We start from the raw sequence: 21,712 nt of genomic DNA, 5'->3' as shown, positions 1-21,712 counted from the left end.
TACCATTCACTGTGTTTGTTGTATAATGACTAGGCTTCCTGTTTATTTGCTAGGGACGGGATTAAGCATCAGTCAGCATTCTGTGTGCTTAGAAGCCTCAGCTTTCTATTTATCCAGCAGGATAAAGGTTACTGCATGTAAGTTAAAATGTAGAATCAATGAGATTCAGATCATAAGCAAAGTAAGATAAATCTCATTCTGATACAAGTGTTTCAGTTTCTGAATGATGATCAGAGTCATTTGTTTAATAGTACCCAATTATGACAACGATTTTCATTTTAATATTGCCTTTAATGTGATAATATTTCCAACTTTATTTTAGAGCAGAGAGAAATGAACGTCAAGGAGTATTTAGGAAAAGGATTAGGTGAGGTGATTCAAGAAGTGGTAAAAGAAATGGGTTTTGAGGAGATTTTTAAAGTTGGGCACAGATGCAACAAGATGAAAACGTTTCAGAGGAGAGCAGGGTGGCAGTGGTATAGTGATGATTTCACTGTACTAATAATCCAGCATCCTCTGCCAATGCTCTGGGCACATGGGTTCAAATCCCTCTCGGCCAGAGAATGAAATTTGAACTGAATAAAAATCTGGAATAATGAGCTGGCCGAATTGTGTAATGTAACCACTGTTGGTTGTTATCACAAACCCATCTGGTTCTGAAATCAATTACATCAAGGTCAACAGGCAGGTGGGATTGGCATTGGGTATCATACTCAAATGAAACTTTGGATGAATTGACATTTGTGTTGTCTGTGGCTTGGGAAATTAGACAGAAAAGTGTAATAAGCAGTTGAATCTGCAGATAGCAGAAGTGCAGATGGCAGTTTCAGTAGCAATGGTGATAAGGTAGTAGCGAAGGATACAACAGCAGAGGTAGGAGCAATTTGGTGATAGTTAGGCTTAACTCAAGATACATATTTCAACAAAGTGAAATTATATTTTAAGAATTATAGTTCAAAATTGGATTGAAACGCAAATGCATGGATTTTTGTTTTAGATTTTACACTACTTTGGCAATCTGTAAGAAAAAAGAGCAAGGTAGGCCATTCAGCCTCTCAAGCCTGCTCCACCAATCAATAAGATCATGGTTAACCTGATGTCTCACTCCCATTCCCCTCAATGACTCAGCCTCTCCTGCTTCTTGGGTAAAGAACTCCAAAGGTTAATGATATTCTGAGAGAAAAACTTGTCCTCAGTTCCTAGTTCCTTGATTACCTCACAAGGGGAAGCATTCCCTCAACATTTGCCCTGTAAATGGGAATCACGAAACAAAAGCCTTTTTACCAAATTAATCCAAGCAAATTTCTCGAGCTGAATTTTCCCACATGCTGTTAATGTGTAGTGGTGAGTGAAAGACATCCTATACAGCAAAGCCAGGGATGAGATTTCTCATGTGATTTTGAACTTATCAGTTATGCAACTGTGTGTTTTCTTTTCTTTCATTCGTTCATGAGATTTGGGCACTGTTTGCTGGGCCAAGATTTATTGCCCACCGCCAGTTGCCCTTGAGATGGTGGTGATGAGCTGACTTCTTGAATCACAGCAGTCCCTTTTCTGTAAATGTACCCATATAGTTCTCAGGGAATCATGTAATGAGCAAGGCAGAATTGTTCGACACTGGCTTCTCTGTTATTTAAAGCCCACTTCAGACACTGCAAATGCAAACCCTCAAAACTGTGGTGCTCAATCCTGAAAATGTCTCGGAGGAAGAACAAGCTAACCTCCCCACCTCCAGGACAGAGATGTGCAGCTGCTACTTGTTGGAGCAGTGTTGAGAAGGACAGCTGTTTTCTCCGTCTGCCACTAAAGGAGACAATGCAAATAGATGCAGCCTGTACTGAGTAGTGACTGCAGTACATGTCAGTGCTATAACTTGAGTGAAACGGAAAGCCCAGCAGTGCAGCAAGAAGTAAATGATCTTCTGTGCACTGAATGGATAAGTATCATTATCTCCTCTCTGCCACTTAACACACAAAGGCTAGCACTCACTCCAACTTTGTCACTCTCCATACATCTCACAAAGCCTGGCGGCCTGCAAATCAACATGAAATTCATGAGCACTAGGAATGAAAGCGCAGCCCCATAAGATGAGTGTATTAATGTTTGAGCAAAAGCATCCTGTGTAAATGCATGAGATGCATAGTTGTCCCTGTCCGCAAAGACACCTGGCAGAAACATGCAAATTATAGGTGTCTGTCAGCTCCAAAGTAGACTGTTGTACGGCTGACGTGGTGCCTGAGTTGGCATGACAGTGTCAGCCTGGTGGTTTTCTAATGGGGGTTCTGTGGATGAAGTTTTTGTATCTATGTGGCTCCCCAACTATCTTTGTGGAACTCCTCAGACTTGTTGCACTGGACTCACAGGGCTCACTGCAGCTCATTCCCCAGCCTGTACAGGTACAGATTCCCTGACCTTAACCACTTCATGTGCTCAACTGACTGTATCCAATCCCCTGGACCAATATTGGAGGCTGCCCTTTACTAACCATGCTGGGAGATCCTGCATATATGGTGTCTACCTGGACTTCACTGAGGACTACTCCCCTTCGACATGAAGACATGACTGCCTTGTTGAAACACATGCAGTATCTTTGGAATGTACATAGATGGCACATAGTGTACGTGTAACATTGATGTGGCAAAAAGCAACCCATCTACCCCATTGAGTGATGACTGCTGAGAAAAGACAAGCTGCCTGAATTTGTGTCTGTGCTAAAGGGTGCCTTTAAGGTGTGGCTAAGGGAGCAAATTGCCAAAAGGCAAAGCAGGGCAAAGCAAGGCACTGTGAGCATCCACATAGACAGATATCCAGTAAGTGCTAAGAGGTGGGAAAACAGCCCTGAGATGCAGCCTAGTTTAATCCATGAGCTGAATGCCTATCCCAGTTCACAAAGTATCCTTGCAACGTCATTGCAATGAGACCTGCTGGTGTGGTCCAACGTTGAAGTGCAGATGTGTACTAAAGTGATTCTGAGATGTGCCATAATGATGTGTTGGGACTTGTATGTGTTCGACGGCAATTCTCATGGACATGGGGGTGCATGTGACCACTGCCCCTGGGGTCTACCCTGAAATGTTAGAGCCAGATGTCCAAGATAAAGGTGCAGAAGAGAAGGTAGCATGCTGGACTGACCAGATACCCGCTCTGACTTTCAGGACAGGAATCCCCAGGATGGGAAACTGCATATTAATTAGGTAATAATAAAAGTGATAATGTGTAATATTCCATACAAGTAGTCTTCTTACTATGGAGAATCTTGCTATGAAAATGCAGCTTTTATTCTTCACATTGAGAAAGTCCTCATTTGACATCTCACCTGATGTTTCCAAATTTTTCACCCTAACTCAAATCTCAACCTTAATGTGTGGTAGCACAGAACTTAAACATTGCTAAAAGGAGACTAGAAGTTGAAGATTTTCATCTTACACTCATCAGAGCTGGCACACAAGAAATAGGCTTGAAATAGAAACAAAACACGATTTTATGCAGAATGAGAAGAGGGTTCTGTTTGACTAGACCATAATTAGCATGGAGATTGTTGCACATGTTCTCATAAAAGTTGTCATGGAGACGCTCAAACTTTGCTGCATCCAGATGGCAATGCCCTAACCAATCAAAGTCTCTGGCTTGGTCTGAGAATTATGATTAATGGTTCTCAGTTCTTACTGCATCTCCAGGCCAATTATGGCCGAGCTAATCAGCACCCTCTTTCCACATTACAAAATGGTGTCTTTTTCCTTTAGTCAGTTTCTTGTGTCCCAGTTCAGATGAGCACCAGAAGAAAAGCTTCCACTTTCAGTCTTCTCTTAGCAATGACATAGCCCAAGTTGTTAAGAGAATAGGAAGTTTCCACCCTCCGATTTTCTTTTAATTCTCATCCTATTTTGTCACAATACATACCATAGTTCTCACCAGACCATGAAGGAGACAACACCCCTCATTGTGTATAATAAGGTGCTGTCAGCTCACTTTCCACATTAGAATGGGTATTAATGCTGTCAATGTGGGACGAAGTGATTTTCGAAGTAAGCAATGTATAACTCAAAGCTTTGGCAAGAATGATCCTAGTGATGAGAGAGCTGGTCTTATTTTGAGAAGATGCTTCACCTCTTCAGCCTTTCCTCATTGTCAGTGCCACATACCCCTCATTCATCCTATCTACATGAAATTATAAAAGAGGTTTTATCAGGGGTTAGAAGTTCATGCTACTGCACTAATGGCCACATTCAGTTATTTTTATAATAAATCTGACTTTCTCTGCACTCCCAAACCTGCACCGTTTTCCTCTGGCCTTTTCAAGTGTCAGGAATGCTAAGTACACAAAATGCACACCCATGTCTACTGAGGTCAAGTTCTCCATTTAAAATGAGCAACGAGAACTGGATTTCCTCCTGCGTACAATTTTCATCTGGTGGTGTAAGAGTTTGGAAGCCCATTAAGAGCATCCTAGACTTGGAAAGGAAATGAAACACCTGCCATGGAATTTGAGACATATTGAAACACCTTCATATCTTTCTGTTCCTACCAGATGTTATGCTGACCATTACATTGACCAGCCTTGTATACTTGAAAATCCTATTAATATACTTTTCCAAAGGATAAATGCAGTGGAAAATATTTAAAAATATCCTATTAATCTGTGCTGCCTTCAGTGATTTAAATGGCTCTGGCTGAAAGCAAAACTGGTTTTGCAAGTTAAAAATATACATATGAAAGAAAACCCTAATTATCTGTTCTCTATGTTATTGACAGACATTTGGCTTTCAAATTGGAAAGAACACCTGATGTTCCTTCCTTCTCAGAGAGAAGCCTGTTGTTTGGACAGCTGTGGTCATTATCAATGCTTGACTGAACTTTAAGTTCTAATGGGTTTGAGCACAGTAGGTGATCCAATGTTTGGAGAATGAATGACAGTTTCAAGAAGCTGTATTAACAGATTGTGCTTTAATATGGTTTCTGATTTGTTTTCACAAGCTAACAGGATTACAACTATTGCAAAATGTTTCACATACCAGAATGCATTTTTTCCAGTAGAATGATTGATATGGGGGGTTTTATTAGATGGTGAGAAGCTTATTTCTTCCCTAAGGAATGTAAAATATTTTTACTGATATTACATGGAATCTGAGGTCTGTAGATACTGTGTGGATGGCGATGGAGGATACATGAGACCATAGAGGTAAAATGGATGGCATGGCTTTCTGAAGGAACATGGAGAATATATTGGGGTGAGAGAGTTGGCATGAGGTGACAAAGGAGTTGTATGATAATGGGTGAGGAAGCAGAGGGCTGAACTTTAAATATTGTTTGGAACAGGGTGCTATGTGGGAAAGCTGAGGGGAATAAATTGAATAACCTTGCACTCACAGCCCTCACACGGGTTTATGACTTGCAAACCAATCCCCAGTACAAAAAGTCAAAAAAGTACAACGTAAAGTCGCACATGGAATGGATGTACAGTTTGTGAGCCAACAGAGTGCACAGGGTGGGTTTTTTTCAGGGCCAGAAGATGTGACCCTATGCATACAAATTTGATGGTGACTGATTTTGGTCTTTTGAATGACTTTATTTATAAGTCACATGAAATGAAAACAGTAATGACTGAAAATACTTATCAGGTCAGACTGTATCAATGGAAAGAGAAATGTTTTAGCATGCTGATAAAAAAAAAATCAACAACCATAATAGTTAACCCTGTTTCTCTCATCAGTGATGATGCTAGTCCTTGGGAGCATTTCCAGCATGTTTGGTTTTATTTCAGATTTCCAGTATCTGCTGTATTTTCCTCTTGTTAGTATCTTGCTGACTGTGTTAGTTATATGCATCTGATAGATGCTCACTTGATGCACCTATCATTGCAATGTCTCGATCATCACTTTTTCAGTATGGATGTCATCACATCCCAACTTAACCAGGACCATTTGTTGTTGGGATATCCACCATGGCGACAATCTATGCCAAAGCATGAGGTACCAAAATGAAACTAAGCATTTGTTGAAACCCATTACCTGGATTCAGGAGGAGAATATTGCTTTTGTTAGGGGTTGATTAGTTCTGCTAGCTGGATAACTGGTTTGCTATGCAGAGTGACACCAACAGCATGGTTCAATTCCTGTACCAGCTGAGGTTACCGGGAAGGTGCAACTTTCTCAACTCACCCCTTTTACCTATTTCTTCAGTTAATCAACAATTTTTGGGATATTAATTTTCAGAAACTTGGAATAACTCGATAAATATATTGTTAAGCTTTGTTAAAAGAAATTTCTTTGAATTTACACATTGTTGACAAATCACAGGAAGCTAGTTGTGTACAGCTGTCAGATTCTTTGTTTGGTTTTTCATTCATCAATGCCTTGGTGAACACATTTGATGTCACAGAAATTCTGAATTAAATATAGTTTCCAGGGACGCAAAATGTCGGCTATGAGAACATAGACTGAACAGTTCTTTGCCCAGTTTTGCCACCAGTCAGATGAAAATGATGTTACCGACTTTGTATTAATGCGACCTACATGTTTCCCTTATCAGTAAAATATATGTTGTCCAATGTAAATAACTGCAGTATACCAATGTACTGTTAATGTTGCTCGTATAGCAATCCAGAAGTGTGGATTTGATGACACATGTATTTCAATCCGGGCGCTTTAAGAACTTAAATTCAGTTTTTAAAAATCTCAGAAGGACAAGTAACACAAAATTCAGAATTGTAGTACTACCCCAAATCTCGAAAAGGAAACAGTCCTGCTATCCTTATCCAGTCAAGTCTATATATAGCCCCCATCCCATATTAATTAATTTAACTCTGAACTTGCCTAACCTACTCAGTTGTTTCAAACAAAGGCAACTAGGGGTGAGCAATACATGCCATCCTTGCCAGTGGAAGCCACACCCTGAAACTAAGAACAAAAATAGTCAGACATCAGGCATCTCTGAACAGGAAGATCAATGCACTATTGGCAGTGATTTGGAAATCAGATAGCTTGTGACTAAGTCTCAAGAGACCCAAAACAATGGACAGGAGAGAGGAAATACCTTCCCCATCTCTCCCTTCGAAATAATGATTAACGAAGCCTCTTTCTCTGCTAAAATAAGTAGAGCTCATTAATTGGTACAATGTTAATAAATGAGGGTCGTCAATAGGATCAGGATCTCACAAAGTAAAAAAAAAACATTTAAAGCATGATTTCAACAGTAAATAAAACATTATTGAAAAGGGCTAGTGCCAGAAAAGGGAAATGTTAATATTTGAAATATTGTCTTGTCAGTATTTTCTGAAATATACAAGCTTTCCTGTTTATTGGGAGGTGGTTGATATGCTTCAGTGAGTCAGAGAATTCACTTTTCTCATCAAAAGTCTGGGAATAAGAGTAACATACTGTTTGATAGTGATATGGCAGACACAGAGGTTGTGTTCAAAAACTATCGCACACTCTGATCAAACAGTTTCTACTTTAATGCAATCCAGCTTTCCCACAAAGATCCTGCTCTTTTAAAATCTGTTTTGCCCCTTTTCAGGCCCTCTTCATTTCAGCTGTTATTGTGGATATGGAATCACTAATGTGCTGTGAAGTTGTATTTATAGGGGGTTGTTTCTGGCCAAATGTCTATAAATCTCTCAGTGGGCATATTAAATACAGAGTTCTGGCATCATGAATCCTTTTAAAGGGAGAATTTTTAAAAAAGGAATTTCTTTACAAGAAGGAGTCTCACTGTTAGGAATCTTCATCCATAGGTACCTTTCTAATGAAGCACATCTTTATCTGCAATTCTAATCAGATAAAGAGGGTTACCCCCTCCTTAAAATTGGTTTCATGCAAATTTTCTTTTTAAAAGCTTTGACTCACAAATGTAAAGCAGCAAATCACCAGAAGCAAATGAAACATATGAAAAAACAATAAGTGCCATCAAAAATATTGTAACAAAGAGCAAGAAATGATATAAATCATCAGTAGCCTTAAAAAAAAATCACAGCAATGTTGGCCAAAAGTAAGTTGCGCTCATCAAAAATCAACTGAACATTCTCCAAAAACTCTAAATTACACTGTGGGATACTACCAGATGATTTTTTTTATTTGTTCATGGGAATTAGGTGTTGTTGGCTAGGACGGCATTTATTGCCTGTTTATAATTACCCTGGAGAAGGTAGTGGTGAGTTGGCTTGTTTGCTGTCGTCCTTGGGATACAGTGACACACACAGTGCTGTTAGGAAGGGCGTTACATGATATTAACCCAGTGACAGTTTAGGAATGGCAATAGAGTTCATAGGATGATGTGTGGCTTGGCAAGAAACTTCCTAATTGTGATGTTCGCATGTATCTGCTGCCTGTGTCTTTATAAATGGTAGAGGTTGAGAATTTGGAATTTGTCATCTATGGAACTTTGGTGAGTCACTATAATGCTTCTGATAGATGCTATGCAGTACTGCCACTGTCAGTGGTGAAGGGAGTGAATGTTAGATATGGTGAGTAATGCGGACTAGAGGCTAGGTGCCAGTGTAATCTAGGTTGAAAGGACTGTTGTTCTGAACTTTTTATTTCACTATTTTCTAATTTATTCCTATGATCTGTAATGTTGGACATTTTATTTCTTTATTTTTCAAATTTTGTTTTCCCTAAGAACTTGTACTGAAGAATCTGTATTCAGGTACCTTGCACCTAAGGTGGCACTAAAGGTGGACACATAAGTTTTTCACTGTACTCATTTGAGTACATGTGACAATAAAGCTAATTCAATTCAATTCAAACAAGCGGTTGATGAGCTGCACTCATCCAGGCAAGTGGGGAGTATTCCATCAGTGCTATTGCCAGAATGTCAGGGTCCACTGCTTTTGCAGTTTTCAGTGTCTTTTTTGATAACACATGGAGTGAACTGAGTTGGTGCCCCAGGATAAGGTCAAAATGGGTCATCTATTCACCACATCTGACCGAAAATGGATGCAAATACTTCATCCTTGACATGCTTGGCTATCTGACTGATGAGGATGGGAATATTTGTGGAACCTCCAGCCCCTGTTAGTTGTTTAACTGTCCACTGCTATTCATGACTGGGTTGGCAGGACTACAAATCTTAGATCTGGTCCATGGATGTTGGATTGTTTAGGCCCAGCTATTGCATGTTGTTTCTCCTATTTGGCATGCAAGTAGTCCTGTGCTGTAGCTTTCACTAGGTTGATACCTCATTTTACAAAATGTGCCTGGTCCTGACATGCCCTCCTGCACTCTTCATTGGACTACTGAATAGTTGATGTGTTTGGCTGGAATTCCTCATTACACTATATGAACAGAAACATTGAGTTGGATTTTAGCTCCAAAGCCTCCAACCCAATGGCACGCTGAATTTTGGTGACAACCAGGAGTTTCTGTGTTGGGACCCTCTAAGAAGATTTTGAGTTGAAAGCCAGTGAAGAAGCACACTTTGGGAGCCCTGTAGAATTAAGGATGGTGGGCTAGCCAATGAAAGATTTAGGTGTGTGGTAGCCTCACTGGGAAAGGTGTGTGTTGTCACTGAAGGAGGAGACAGCAAGGTCTGAAGACTTTAGAAAGTTGAAAAGTTGAAAATGGAAGTGTAATCAAGGCTGCCACATCAAGAGAAGCTAACATCATCAAGTGGAATCCATTCACAGGATGGTGGCCAACTACAATATTCTGGCTTTCTGGTACCTACCAATGTCAAGGAAGGGGATGTGAAAGGAGGCCTCAATGATTCCCCCGATTTGTCACAGGGAAATTGCCTCCTTCAGTCTGCCTCAGCAGGGCCTGTATACCTTCGGGAAAAAGCGAAAGTGAGGTCTGCAAATGCTGGCGATTACAGTTGAGAGTGTATCCTCCTGCTCCTCTGATGCTGCTTGACCTGCTATGCTTTTCCCGCACCACACTCTCGACTCTGCCTTCTGGAAAAGTCCAGACATTTTGTAATTGGCCATAATGGATACCCAATGACACAATACTTGGGAACTCAAAATGGCCACCAGACTTCTTTTAAACCTGCCACCGTTACAGGATTGAAATACAGCCCATTAATTAATTTTACTTGAATGAACTAGTCCACTAAAATAGGGATGAAAATAATTTCTAACAAATGGGTTGTATTGTCATACCTCATTTAGGTACTGTTATCAGTGAAATTTATAACCAATCCATGAAACTTCACCCATTTAAAGACAAAATCATTTCTACTTAACATAGTTGCTGATTTAATACACACAAATTCCAGTATTTGAACAATAAAATGCTGCCGTACTGAACTATTTTATATTAACATTCCTCATGTTTTGACCCCGGCAACCAATAACTAACTTAAAATGAAAATTTTGTTTAAGAAATATATTTCATTTGAAATGTTAAAAAAGAGTTGTCTTATAAGTGTCTTACATAAAAAAATTACACATCCTTTTCAATTAATTCAAAATATTTATTAACATTCATCATCATTGTGAAGTGATGTTTGAAACTTAGGTCCCTCTTTATTTTGTAATAACTGATAATGTTCCTCTACCTACTTTAGGGACAAAATTCATTGTCACTTGAGACAAGCAAATCATCAATTGAGACAATTGAGGCAAATCATGTTGCTAGTCAGTTGCTAGTCATACACTTATAGAATATATCATTGATTCCTTTTGAATCAATGGAAGGAGCGTCTGGGCGTACAACAGGCAGTTGGTCCATGTCTATATGATTTATTTCCCAGTTGGATTTAATTCCCAGAATGTTTTCACAGGTGTGGCAATCCATGCGCGATGGAACGGGGAGGCAAGAATGTAAACAGATAGCTAACCTATAGACTCAATGTCAATAAATAAATGCACAATATTTATTGGCTGACTATATCAGCAGTAACTGTTTCTATGAAATTTAAAGCAAACATATGCAGATAATTAATCCCCTTATTTAAACACAAGAATTTAGGAGTAGCTGACTTTGGATATACGCATAGATGGATCACTGCTAGAACAAAAGCAGAAATATCCACAGTTCAAAAATATAAAAGTAAACATATTAAAATTGATTATCAGGATATATTTTCAAAGGTAATAATATTGTGTGAGTTCAGATGATATTTACAAATCATGATAGCTGCACCAAAGCTAATTGATAAAATATTTGCCTTGTAATTGCTCCTAATGCTCTTCCTTTCTGTCGTGATCTTTAAACTACTGATTAATTATAGACGATAATTTTGCTCAGAGTAGAGTTTGTGTTTGAAGCTGAGAAAAGAATGGAAAAATCCGGGAGGTAGTCTTTATTGTCTCTGTAGGCAAAACCAGGCACTAGAATTCTAAAAAAAATCAACACTTAACCCCTACCTATTCATTCTTTCATTCAATATACCTCTATTTCCTAAACTCGTAAAAATGAACAGGCAGAGAGCATGTTTCAGGTACTTCCCTCATTAATGTAGCAAAGCAAGGTCCTTTGTTATTCACTAAGAATTTCTGAGATTCCCCATACAATTTTCAGACACCATTGATAGAGTAACCTAACCAATGTCCTTAAATGAATCACTATAGCCATCTCACAAATCGTGTGAACTTAGATAATTTATGTGATCTTGAAGTGGAACAGCTATTTCTTTGATTTTTCTTGTTTTGTGCTGTTTTTTACCTCTTTTTAATGAATGACAGGTACTTGTGAGTCTAACACTGATGGTGTGTAAGTTGTTGAAGGTGATTCTGAAAAATAGGATTTACATGCATTTGGAGAGCTGAAAATGTGTTGCTGGAAAAGCGCAGCAGGTCAGGCAGCATCCAAGGAGCAGGAGAATCCACGTTTTGGGCATGAGCCCTTCTTCAGGAATCAGGATTCCTGAAGAAGGGCTCATGCCCGAAACGTCGATTCTCCTGCTCCTTGGATGCTGCCTGACCTGCTGCGCTTTTCCAGCAACACATTTTCAGCTCTGATCTCCAGCATCTGCAGTCCTCACTTTCTCCTCATGCATTTGGAGAGGGCAAGGAATGATTAGGGATAGTCAGAAAGTTTAATGCAAGGAAAATTATGTCTCACAAACTTGAGCTTTTTGAGGAAGTGACCAAAAAGGAGGCCTTCGATGAGGAAAGAGTGATAGATGTTGTTTACTTGGACTTTAGTAAAGCCTTTGATAAGGTTCCACATGGTAGACTGATTAGTAAAGTTAGATCACATAGATTTCAGGGTAAGCTTGACAATTGGATACAAAATTAGCTTTAAGGTAGGAAACAGAGGGTGGCGAAGGAGAGTTGCTTTTCGGACTGGAGGCCTGTGACCAGTGGTGTTCCAAAAAAAATCGGTACTTTTGTCTGTCGTTTATATAAATGCTTTGGATGAGAATATAGGAGGCATGGTTAGTAAATTTGCAGATGACACCAATATTTTTAGAATTCTAGTGCCTGGTTTTGCCTACAGAGACAATAAAGACCACCTCCCAGATTTTTCCATTTTTTTCTCAGCTTCAAATACCAAAAGTGGATAGTGAAAAACGGTTACCTATTTTACAAAAGGATCTTGATCATTTGGGTCAATGGGCAACGGGATTAAATTTGGATAAATACGAGTTATTGCATTTTGGAAAACAAACACGAGCAGGACTGATACAATTAATGGTAGGACACTTTTCACTGTATATTTATTGTAAAAATACACATGACAATAAATTCTAAACTCTAAATGCTTGGTAGTGTTGTAGAACAGAGAGACCTAGGGGTTCAGAGACAATTCTTTGAAATTTGTGTCACAGGTTAAGAAGGCACTTAACACGCTTGCCTTCATTACTCTAATCTTTGAGTATAGGAGTTGAGAAGTCATGTTGCGGTTGTACAGAATGTTGGTGAGACCTCTTCTGGAGTACCGTGTGCAGTTCTGGTTGCCCTGCTATAGGAAGGATATTGTTCAAGCATATTATTAAATTGAAGAGTGTTCAGAAAAGATTTTAGCAGCTTGTTGCCAGGAATGGAGAGTTTGAGTTATAAAAATACACTGGATTTGCTGGGACTTCTTACACCAGAGCATAGATAGTTGAGGGGTCACCTTAAAGAGGTTTATAAAATCATGAGGGGCATAGATAAGGTGGATAGCAAAGTGCTTATTTTTAAGGTGGGGGAGTTCGAAACTAGGGGACATATTCTTAAGGTAAGAGGAGAAAAGATTTAAAAAGAATGAGGGGTAATTTTTGAAAACAAAAGTGTCTGATTTTTGAACCCCTTCAGTTTAAGGGTTTTTTTTACATGTATTATTGTCTGTGCAGCTTGTTTTTTTTTTGCCATTGTTTTTGCTCTGGTAATCTGCTACTGGTTAAAACATTCATACAAAGAACATTGTTATCATGACCATTTGGTTCTCCAGCTCCGCTCTACTATATGGCTAAGGGAATGTATGAAGTTTGATTCTTGTCTGCCTACTGACCTGCCTGATACTGTCTCTGATGACCCATGCATAAACTTGTCCATTTGACATGTTCATTCTTAAGAATTATGATTTTAGAGTAAGCTTTTACAAGCATTTTTATAATGTAGATGCACAGAAGATACTTCCATCTTGTGAGATCAGAAATGGAAGCCATAAATATAAAATAGTCACCAATAAATATGTTAAGATATTCCAGAGAAGTATTCAGCATTACTCTTACTCCTAAACATTGTTTATTTCTGCCAGAATAGTTTTTACGTGTGAAGTTATGTCACTAATTAAACACATTTCCTGATTAGAAGCATTGTATTTTATTTCTACCTAAAAGTATTTACATGGAACTGATTTTGCTACTTTTTGGGTCCTGGATTAAGCAGAAAAATGAAATGGCTTCTAATTCTGCATGTCCCTACATATTTGTTACCACGTTGGTCGGCACTCAGCCTCGTTATTGTGTGCATTATTTTTGCTGAATGATCTACTCAGTTATTTAGTTTTATTGCTTTATTCATACTTTTTGTCCAACGTTTGCATAATTAATGCATCTCATGGAAAACAAATATGGGATGTTCCACAATTCAGTGCTTTCAGCTAAAAGACCACTCACAGCTAGTACACCTCAATGGAATAGTATGTCAATTTCTTCACAAGCTGCACAGCTGCTACCATACGAACGAGAATGATTCCCTCATACTAAATATGCACTAGACATGTATGTTAAGACATTCCGGGCAGGGCTGAGTTTTCAACAGCTTCCTAGTATGTTCTGTTCTCCCTAGTATAAATGTGATATTTGTCATCTAGCACTTTGGAGTGGTTAATAATTTTTTAAAAAGTTGCCTTTCTTCTTACCTTGTGAAAGGAACACTTGGTTTCACTGGATCACTTTCTAAAATGTACATGTTGCCTATGTATGTACCAGACAGGTTAGCGCAATATGAATTAAGCACATTTGAAAGCTTCAAGGTCAGAAACAAATTTTTAAAAACACGATTATTTTAGTAATTTGCTAATGAAAATCTTCTCTGATCTAATGCCAGGAAAAACTCCAATTAGCAACGCACTCGGAACAGCTCCGTGTCAGTGAAGTAATTCAAATAGTAGGTTTTCCTAATTGTTGTTTTAATCACATTACTAATATGCACATTTAAAGTGCATCTATAATTTACATAATATAGGAGCTGGTAACAAAACAGAGAAGAATTGTATAATGCCTGACAACGAACTTTTCCCTTGTACCTCTTACATTCAATACGTGTACAAGGGTCAGCACAAAGGTGCTGTGAGATATGTGGAGTTATCTGTATCAGACAGGTCTCGAAAATGACCGGTTGAATAGAAAAGACTACTGGGACACATCAGGAGCAAATCTTTCCGTCCCTAACTACATGCTTGGAAAATAGGACGACAACTTGCAAAAATAATAATTGATGGAATTCTAATCTTAAAGAATCAATGAAGAAACAACTGTTTAATTCCTAATCTCTAGTTCTAAACATTACAATGAAAAATATTCAGCTTCTATAATAAGAATTATTATTGCTTTTTAAAATGTGTTGACACCCAGTTCAGGGAGGTTACATGGCAGGCTTGAAGCTGAGATCCATTTATATGAAGTTACACTAAATTCAGTCCGATATCCATTAAGACAATATAAAACACACAAGGTTAAAAAATGGCATCCGTTAACATAATACAACAACTAAAATTATAATGGAAAAAGACATTTTAGAAATACCAGAGACACAAGTACTGACAACTGGAACTCATAAACAAAATAAATTTTCTGCAACTTCAATTTCAAAGTTATTATATTATTTGACATTTTTATAGAGAATTGCATGCAGTTCGGTATAAATCACATTCTGCTCATTCAAAAATGTGGCAATATTTTCATAGTGTTTAGTGTTTCCTTATATTACATTATATGATTGATCTGTAAACATATCCATCTCAAAAACTATTTTCTTTAATTGGTATATTTTGTTGGCTTTTTGCAAGCATTTCAGAAATCAGAATAGTTGAATTTGCTAAATATATCTGTTCTTATCTATATAATATTGATAAAATTGAATCTCACCTAAATATCAAAGAATACTGTGGCGTGTATGTGTTGCAGGTTTCCTTTAGGGAATCGAGGTTTGGAGCATGACTGTGTGGCTTTTCTGGTGCAGTTCTGTTGGAACCAGTGAAAGCCTTGCAAATCGTACAGAATCGAAGGGACTTGACAGAGTAGATGAGGAAAATCTGAAGAGTCAAGATTCAGAGGCCATTGATATAAAGTGAATGGCAAATAAACCAAAAGCAACATGAACAAAACAGTTTTACACAGTGAGGGGTGAGGATCCGGAAAGCCCTATCTGAGGTTGTGACGATGGAAGATTTAAGCATAGCTTTTAAAGAAAATTGAATAATTATCTGAAGAGAAAAGATTTGCAGGACTATGGGAAAAAGGTTTGGAAGTGAGACTAGCTGGGTTGTCCTTGCAGATAGCCAACTCAGAACCAATGGGCTGAATGGTCTTCTTCTGTACTAGAACAATTCTATGATTCCAATAGCACTGAATTGATGTTCAGCAATGGAAGCCTGTTGCGCCACGTTGCTGCAAGCGTTACCAACAAATCAGCAGTTAAAATTTTCCCTTCAATATCTCAAATTGGAAGTTTAAGTTGAAGGTCATTAAAATTTATCTAAAATATATAATTAAAATAAATCTGTAAGTAAGATGCATCACAACATTCTAAACTGAGCCATAAATCAACAAAAGAAGTCTTTCTTCAGCATACTATCCATACAGTGGATATAAATTGGAAGGTGTATCCTCATTTTGCAGATAAATTGGGATTGTTAATGCTATTTCAGTGATGGTGTGAACAGTTGTTGATCTACAGAGCAATGTTGATTGTATTCTCTTTTTGCTGCCATATCCACCCAGAATGATCCTGGCTGAAATCATTCCCTGGCCTTCAAAGCTGGTACAAAATTGATGTCTGCTAATATTGCTTCAGTTTTTAAACCAGGGAGTGGTTCTTTCTGTACCTTAATGTGGAGCTGCTGTAAACATTCAACCAACCAGCAATGTCCATTCAGCGTTTTAACTTATGTTTCTTTTTCTTAATTTGGATTTCAGTTTACTTAAAATACTTCACCAGAGAAAATAAATTATGAGGGATGTATCGCAGGATGTCAACTTAAACTATCTCACAAAGTCAAATGAACTGTGAACACACATCAATACTGAGTACACATATAGTATTCCAGGTATTGAATAGTGAATGGAGATTGTGAGTGTGGAATATCCCAGAGTGTGAGGCTTCAAGACGGCATTTTACATTATATTTGACATTTTGAACAATGCTGGATTTGAACTATGTTAAGCAGAATCATAGAAGAAGGTTATTCAGTCTGTACTTGTTCATTAAATGAACATCAGTACCTGGTGTTAATCCTCTGCCTTTTCTACACCCTTTTCATATTATTTTGTTCAAAACATTATCCAATATCCTCTTGAATGATGCAGTTAAACATGTTACCATCACACATCCATGGAAATGCATTCTGTACCCTAGCTACACGCTGAATGAAAAGATTTTTGCTCACTTCACATTTGCTTCTTTTGCAGATCACTTTAAATCAATGCCCCCTTGGTTCCTGTTGCTTTCATGAGAGGAACAGTTTCTCTCAATCTAACACGAGTTTGACAATGTGCTAAAAAGGCAAGTATTACTGGAGGGTGATATCACCACCAAGTTAGAAACAAGTAAGGACTCGATAAGCATTTTTGAGCTCAGATTTGCAACAGCTAAATGTTAATAAGTCATGGAAGCATGGATGTGGAGTAAGATTTTGTTTCTACCATTTTGGGAGCAATCATGTTTCTGCAATAATCTGAAACTTAGACATGTGAGTTGTGTGGCTCCAGGGATCATTATCGTTGTGCTTATAATTTCCCTCATGATCGTGTGGCCTTTTGGAGCTCTGACGCGTAGAATTTAAATGGTACAAACTTGTTGCAGATGGAGGCTGGTCACTGAAAATTCATAGTTCTATCATGTTTACTCTAAATTCCGCCTTCTTCTATACCTCCTCCGCAGGAGCCATTTTACAACCCTGTGGGGTATGGGTGTCTGCTTCCTTTACTGGAACAATTACAGCTGCGTTTCCCTTTTGCTATAATCTATTTACTGAGTTAAGGCTAATTACATACATTCAGAAGTCACCAACCAGTGATCCCTATAGGCTCATTCAGACTGGAGTTTTACTTAATTGGTTTAGACAAAGTCCTAACGACTAGTGAATAAATAGGCATTGTTATAATAAAAGTGATGAAAATTCATGTCCTCTGCAGGTTTAACCTTTCAAAAAATTTCCTTTATCTATCATCGCTTCCAGCCATGTCATATGCTCTTTGCTGTTTTGGAGTGGGAACACACCCATTCCTAATATGCAAATCGTGATGTTGGACTGCTTTTGCGAGGCATCTGAAGTCATTAAATTTTTCCCATCTTTTGTGGACTGTGCTGAATTTGGAATTCATTATACAGGGGTGGGGAAATCTGCTGATTGTGCCACGCTGTGGCACAGCGAGTTAGCACACAAGTGCCACATTTCACCAGGCCTTTGGTTTGTTTTCATATGATTCAACAAAGGCCCAGCAAGGATTCAGTTAAAAATAACTAAAACAAGATGGAACACTGGCTTTTTCAGTCATCAAGCATTGGAAGGAACAGAAATATATTTTCAAATCCATGAATGAAGGCCTTTCTTAGGATTAACATTGTCACATGCGGTAGTAACATTTCTTCAATGTCAATGTCAATGTCAATCAGGTATTCAAAGTATAAACAGCAAAGAAAGCACTTTTCATAATTCCCTGATCTACTTTAGGGTGTTGTACCTTGGAAATTCTCAAAAGAAGATAATTGTCTGACATCCATATCAATGTTTGAAGGATTTAATGACACACTCAAATGCTTCAGGGCGATTAATTTGAATTTGTTTGTTTGAGAAGGGCAATGAGTTTATTGGGCTGTCTGTGATATGTTTAAATGAGTTGTTCCTTTAGCAAGACAGCATATTTGGAATCCCATATGTTTGTAACCCCTTTGAATTTTTTTTAAGGAGAAATCAGAAGCAGAGAATCTACTTTCCTCCACCAAAGGACAGTAGATTTGAAAATGCAGAGTGTACAAGCAAAACCATATTGCATATTTAAAAAAGGACACAATTGTTCTCCAGGAAACCCCTAATATTGATGTATAAAATGTAGCACCAAAACAGCGTTAATTATTTATAACAAATAGCTGTACTAGAGAGGAACAGGACCCATAAGCTGATCTGCATTAATAATAAGTTTCTGAAAACATAATGTCAAAGCCCCCAGGTTGAACCCCATTCCCAAAGAAGTCTACGTAATGGCAACAATCTAAATACATTATTTAATAGCTACTTCATTGCATCTGGTACTGGTCACAGTGAACAACGGCATGTGTATGTTTTTTCAGGAATTACTCTGTGTCTCCCTTTATCTCTTGATTGTATAAAGTTCATAAGTGAATATATTTGGTCGACACAGGCACTACATTAGCAAATACACCTCCACTCAGATAGGCCCCTATGTAGTTATATCTATTGTAACGATACTACTATGTTCTGCGTACATCTAACTTTGTACACGTGGAACACCGCGCAGATGCCAATTCACTCATACAATTACAGAATGAATAAATGACTTACTAAACATTGGAATCTGTACCTTTCTGGAGGTCAACAGACTGAACATAGTTCTTCTCTCACATAAACCTGTCAGTACACATATATACAAGTCTACAGTAAGTGGAGACTCACGATAGACATGTTTTTAAAAAATCCAAATACCAGTTTCTTCCGAGGGTGGAGTACCTCCCCTCCAGGCCCATCTGATTTTACTGAATATACTTGATGAGAATGCCTTAAACCTGTGCATATCTAAAAATAAATGAACTATTTATTTAATTTTTAATTTAAAAAACACTGAGATTTTAGGACCAAAAGGCAGCTTTCATATTAATAATATTATATCAGTAAGTAGCAGTGATGTTGAGAGGAAAGGGATCAATAATTACAGATACAAGTTATGGAGCTCCAAAAGTCAAAGCAAAACTTGAAGATACAAGGTGTTATATCAATAATCTTTTCCTATCCTGAACTTGAATCACAAGAAAATGACCATGCAAAAATGCAGCTCAGCTCAGGATGTTCTAATTATGGGTGAAAGGTTGTAGGGTTTGGCCAACAAGAAGCTCTTTGAAGGAAAAGATACTTTTAACCCCCATTATAAGTAAATTCAGAGAATATTTTATTATTTTCCTCAAGATTTTCTTCAGTGCATTTTGTATCAGAATTCCTGTCTTTCTTTTCTCAAGTTTTATAATGTGCTTATCTTTTTCTCCCATACTGTCTATCTTCTTGTCTCATGCGCTCACTCATTTTTCTTTTAAGTGGAAATAAAATAGAAATAAGCAAATTACAGTGAGAACCTTGTTACAACAAACATCGCATTATACCATCCTGTTTTATTACAGTCTTTGCTGAAACTGAATATCAATCCAATCCTCTCTTCCAGAACTAATTTCTTCACCGTGATCATAAATTTATAATAGTAACATTAGGCTGTAAGTTCCAACAAAAGAGGGAAAAACCATCATCAAAGCAGAACAAAGTTTTCAAAAATCAATCAGAAGGCTTCTAAAAGTGCATTGGTAGAGTTGGTTTCATTGCACTTAAGAGTTCAGTCATTGATAACTTCTTCAGGAAAACCACACTGGTTGGAGTAAGAACACCATTTATTTTATCATTATTGCACAATAAATTGATGTTCCTTCAATACCTTAAATGCTAACGGCAAAATCTCATCAATTTCACTGCAGTCAGAATAATTTAATTAGGTAGACGTCGTAAGCTCGGGAAAATATAATTTGCAAGCATTTAAACCTGAAAAAAGAGTTTACTCCATTTAACTGGAGCAGTGACGATGACTAGTGTTTGGTTTTTTGATCATGTCTAACTGGAAGTCATTCTAATTCCAGCCAATCTTAGCAAATTTTACCTTTAAATGTACCACAAACCTATGCTTTCTGTCTTCCTTAACTTTTTGAAAATGAAAATGTAATCATTCATTTGGTGAATTAATGATGTGGACCAGAATATGAAGTTTCAATAAGATAATGTTGATACTTTTTCAATTAAGAGAAACAGAATTTAGTGGTAGCTTCTGCGGATTACAGATTAATAACATGAAAACTCAACAATGCAATAAAGGTGTCTATGCAGACAAGACTAGTCATGGAAAGAGTTAAAAAAAAGGAGACATTAAGGAAAGGTAAAACTTTGTTGCGGGCAGATACATTTTCAGGCTCATTTCCCTCCTGTAAATTTTGCAGTTCACTCCAGCCATGTTTGAAAAGACAAAGGTAGTTGCTTCACATATACTAAAGCTACCCCATCAGCCACGTACACATCTCATTTGGCACAAATGAACTGCTGCCTTCAGAATCTGTCTCACTGTCGTGCCAAAATGGACCATTCAATGCTATTTCTTATAATAAATACGTCATGACAAAGAATTTTTGATCAAAAGATTTGCCAGGATAAAGGACTATTGTGAACTAAATTTAGCAACAAGTGCAATTTTATTTGTACAGAAACCCACACCCCTTCAAAACGAGTCAAAGGCAAACATTATAGACAGCAGCAGCCTGCTTTTAACTGAACATTTTTCAGAAGTAACTTACTCGTAGACACAGTAAGCCTGAGCTGTACATGCGTGTCTCAAAATGAGAAAGATTAAAGTGAAAGGACTTACATGTAGGAAGACTTTAAGAGAGTTTTGAATTGTTACTCACAATCAAGCCGGTCTTCCCCTCAGACGACTCATGTTCAACAGGAACATATTTCAACATCATTACTTCATTGCTACAACATCCCATCTGGTGGTCAATTGCATTCAACTTTCTTCCGAAGAAAAAAATGACTTTGTTTTATAAAGGACAGCCCCCTGAAACTCCTCCTTCCTCCTTTTTAGGGCAGGGACATGGTTAGTGGCTGGAAATAATAAGCCTTCTCAGATCATTCATGGCTTCTTAAAAAAATCAGAACTCCACCCTGGTGCAGTGTAGCCAGAGGATAAGGGACAAGAAGGAAAGGGGGTGGGATAATGGAAGGGGAGAATTAATTGCTGTCAATAAATAGTTTCTCTGAGACAGAATCACAGCAGAGTCTGCAAACTCCCACCTTGCTCTTGAACCGGCTTACTGAGCTGTGAAGTTCAGCAGGCTATGTAACTTTCACCTGCT

At 37.9% G+C, this 21,712-nt stretch overlaps 1 long non-coding RNA gene across 2 annotated transcripts in view; it reads right to left on the bottom strand.

Annotated features, from left to right (window-relative positions):
- Positions 1–21,396, bottom strand: part of LOC122554268 — a 76,395-nt gene extending 54,999 nt beyond the window's left edge. Inside the window, exon 1 of one of the 2 annotated variants that reach the window (XR_006312953.1) lies at positions 21,223–21,396. This is a non-coding gene — a long non-coding RNA (uncharacterized LOC122554268). The remainder of the gene's footprint in view (positions 1–21,222) is intronic. The other variant, XR_006312952.1, reaches the window with a different exon arrangement.
- Between the last annotated feature and the right edge of the window lie 316 nt (positions 21,397–21,712).

This window comes from Chiloscyllium plagiosum, chromosome 11 (assembly GCF_004010195.1).
Source record: "Chiloscyllium plagiosum isolate BGI_BamShark_2017 chromosome 11, ASM401019v2, whole genome shotgun sequence".
NCBI classification, from domain to species: domain Eukaryota; kingdom Metazoa; phylum Chordata; class Chondrichthyes; order Orectolobiformes; family Hemiscylliidae; genus Chiloscyllium; species Chiloscyllium plagiosum.
Note: the sequence above shows the minus strand (reverse complement) of the source record. Positions and strands in the feature narration are given on the sequence as shown.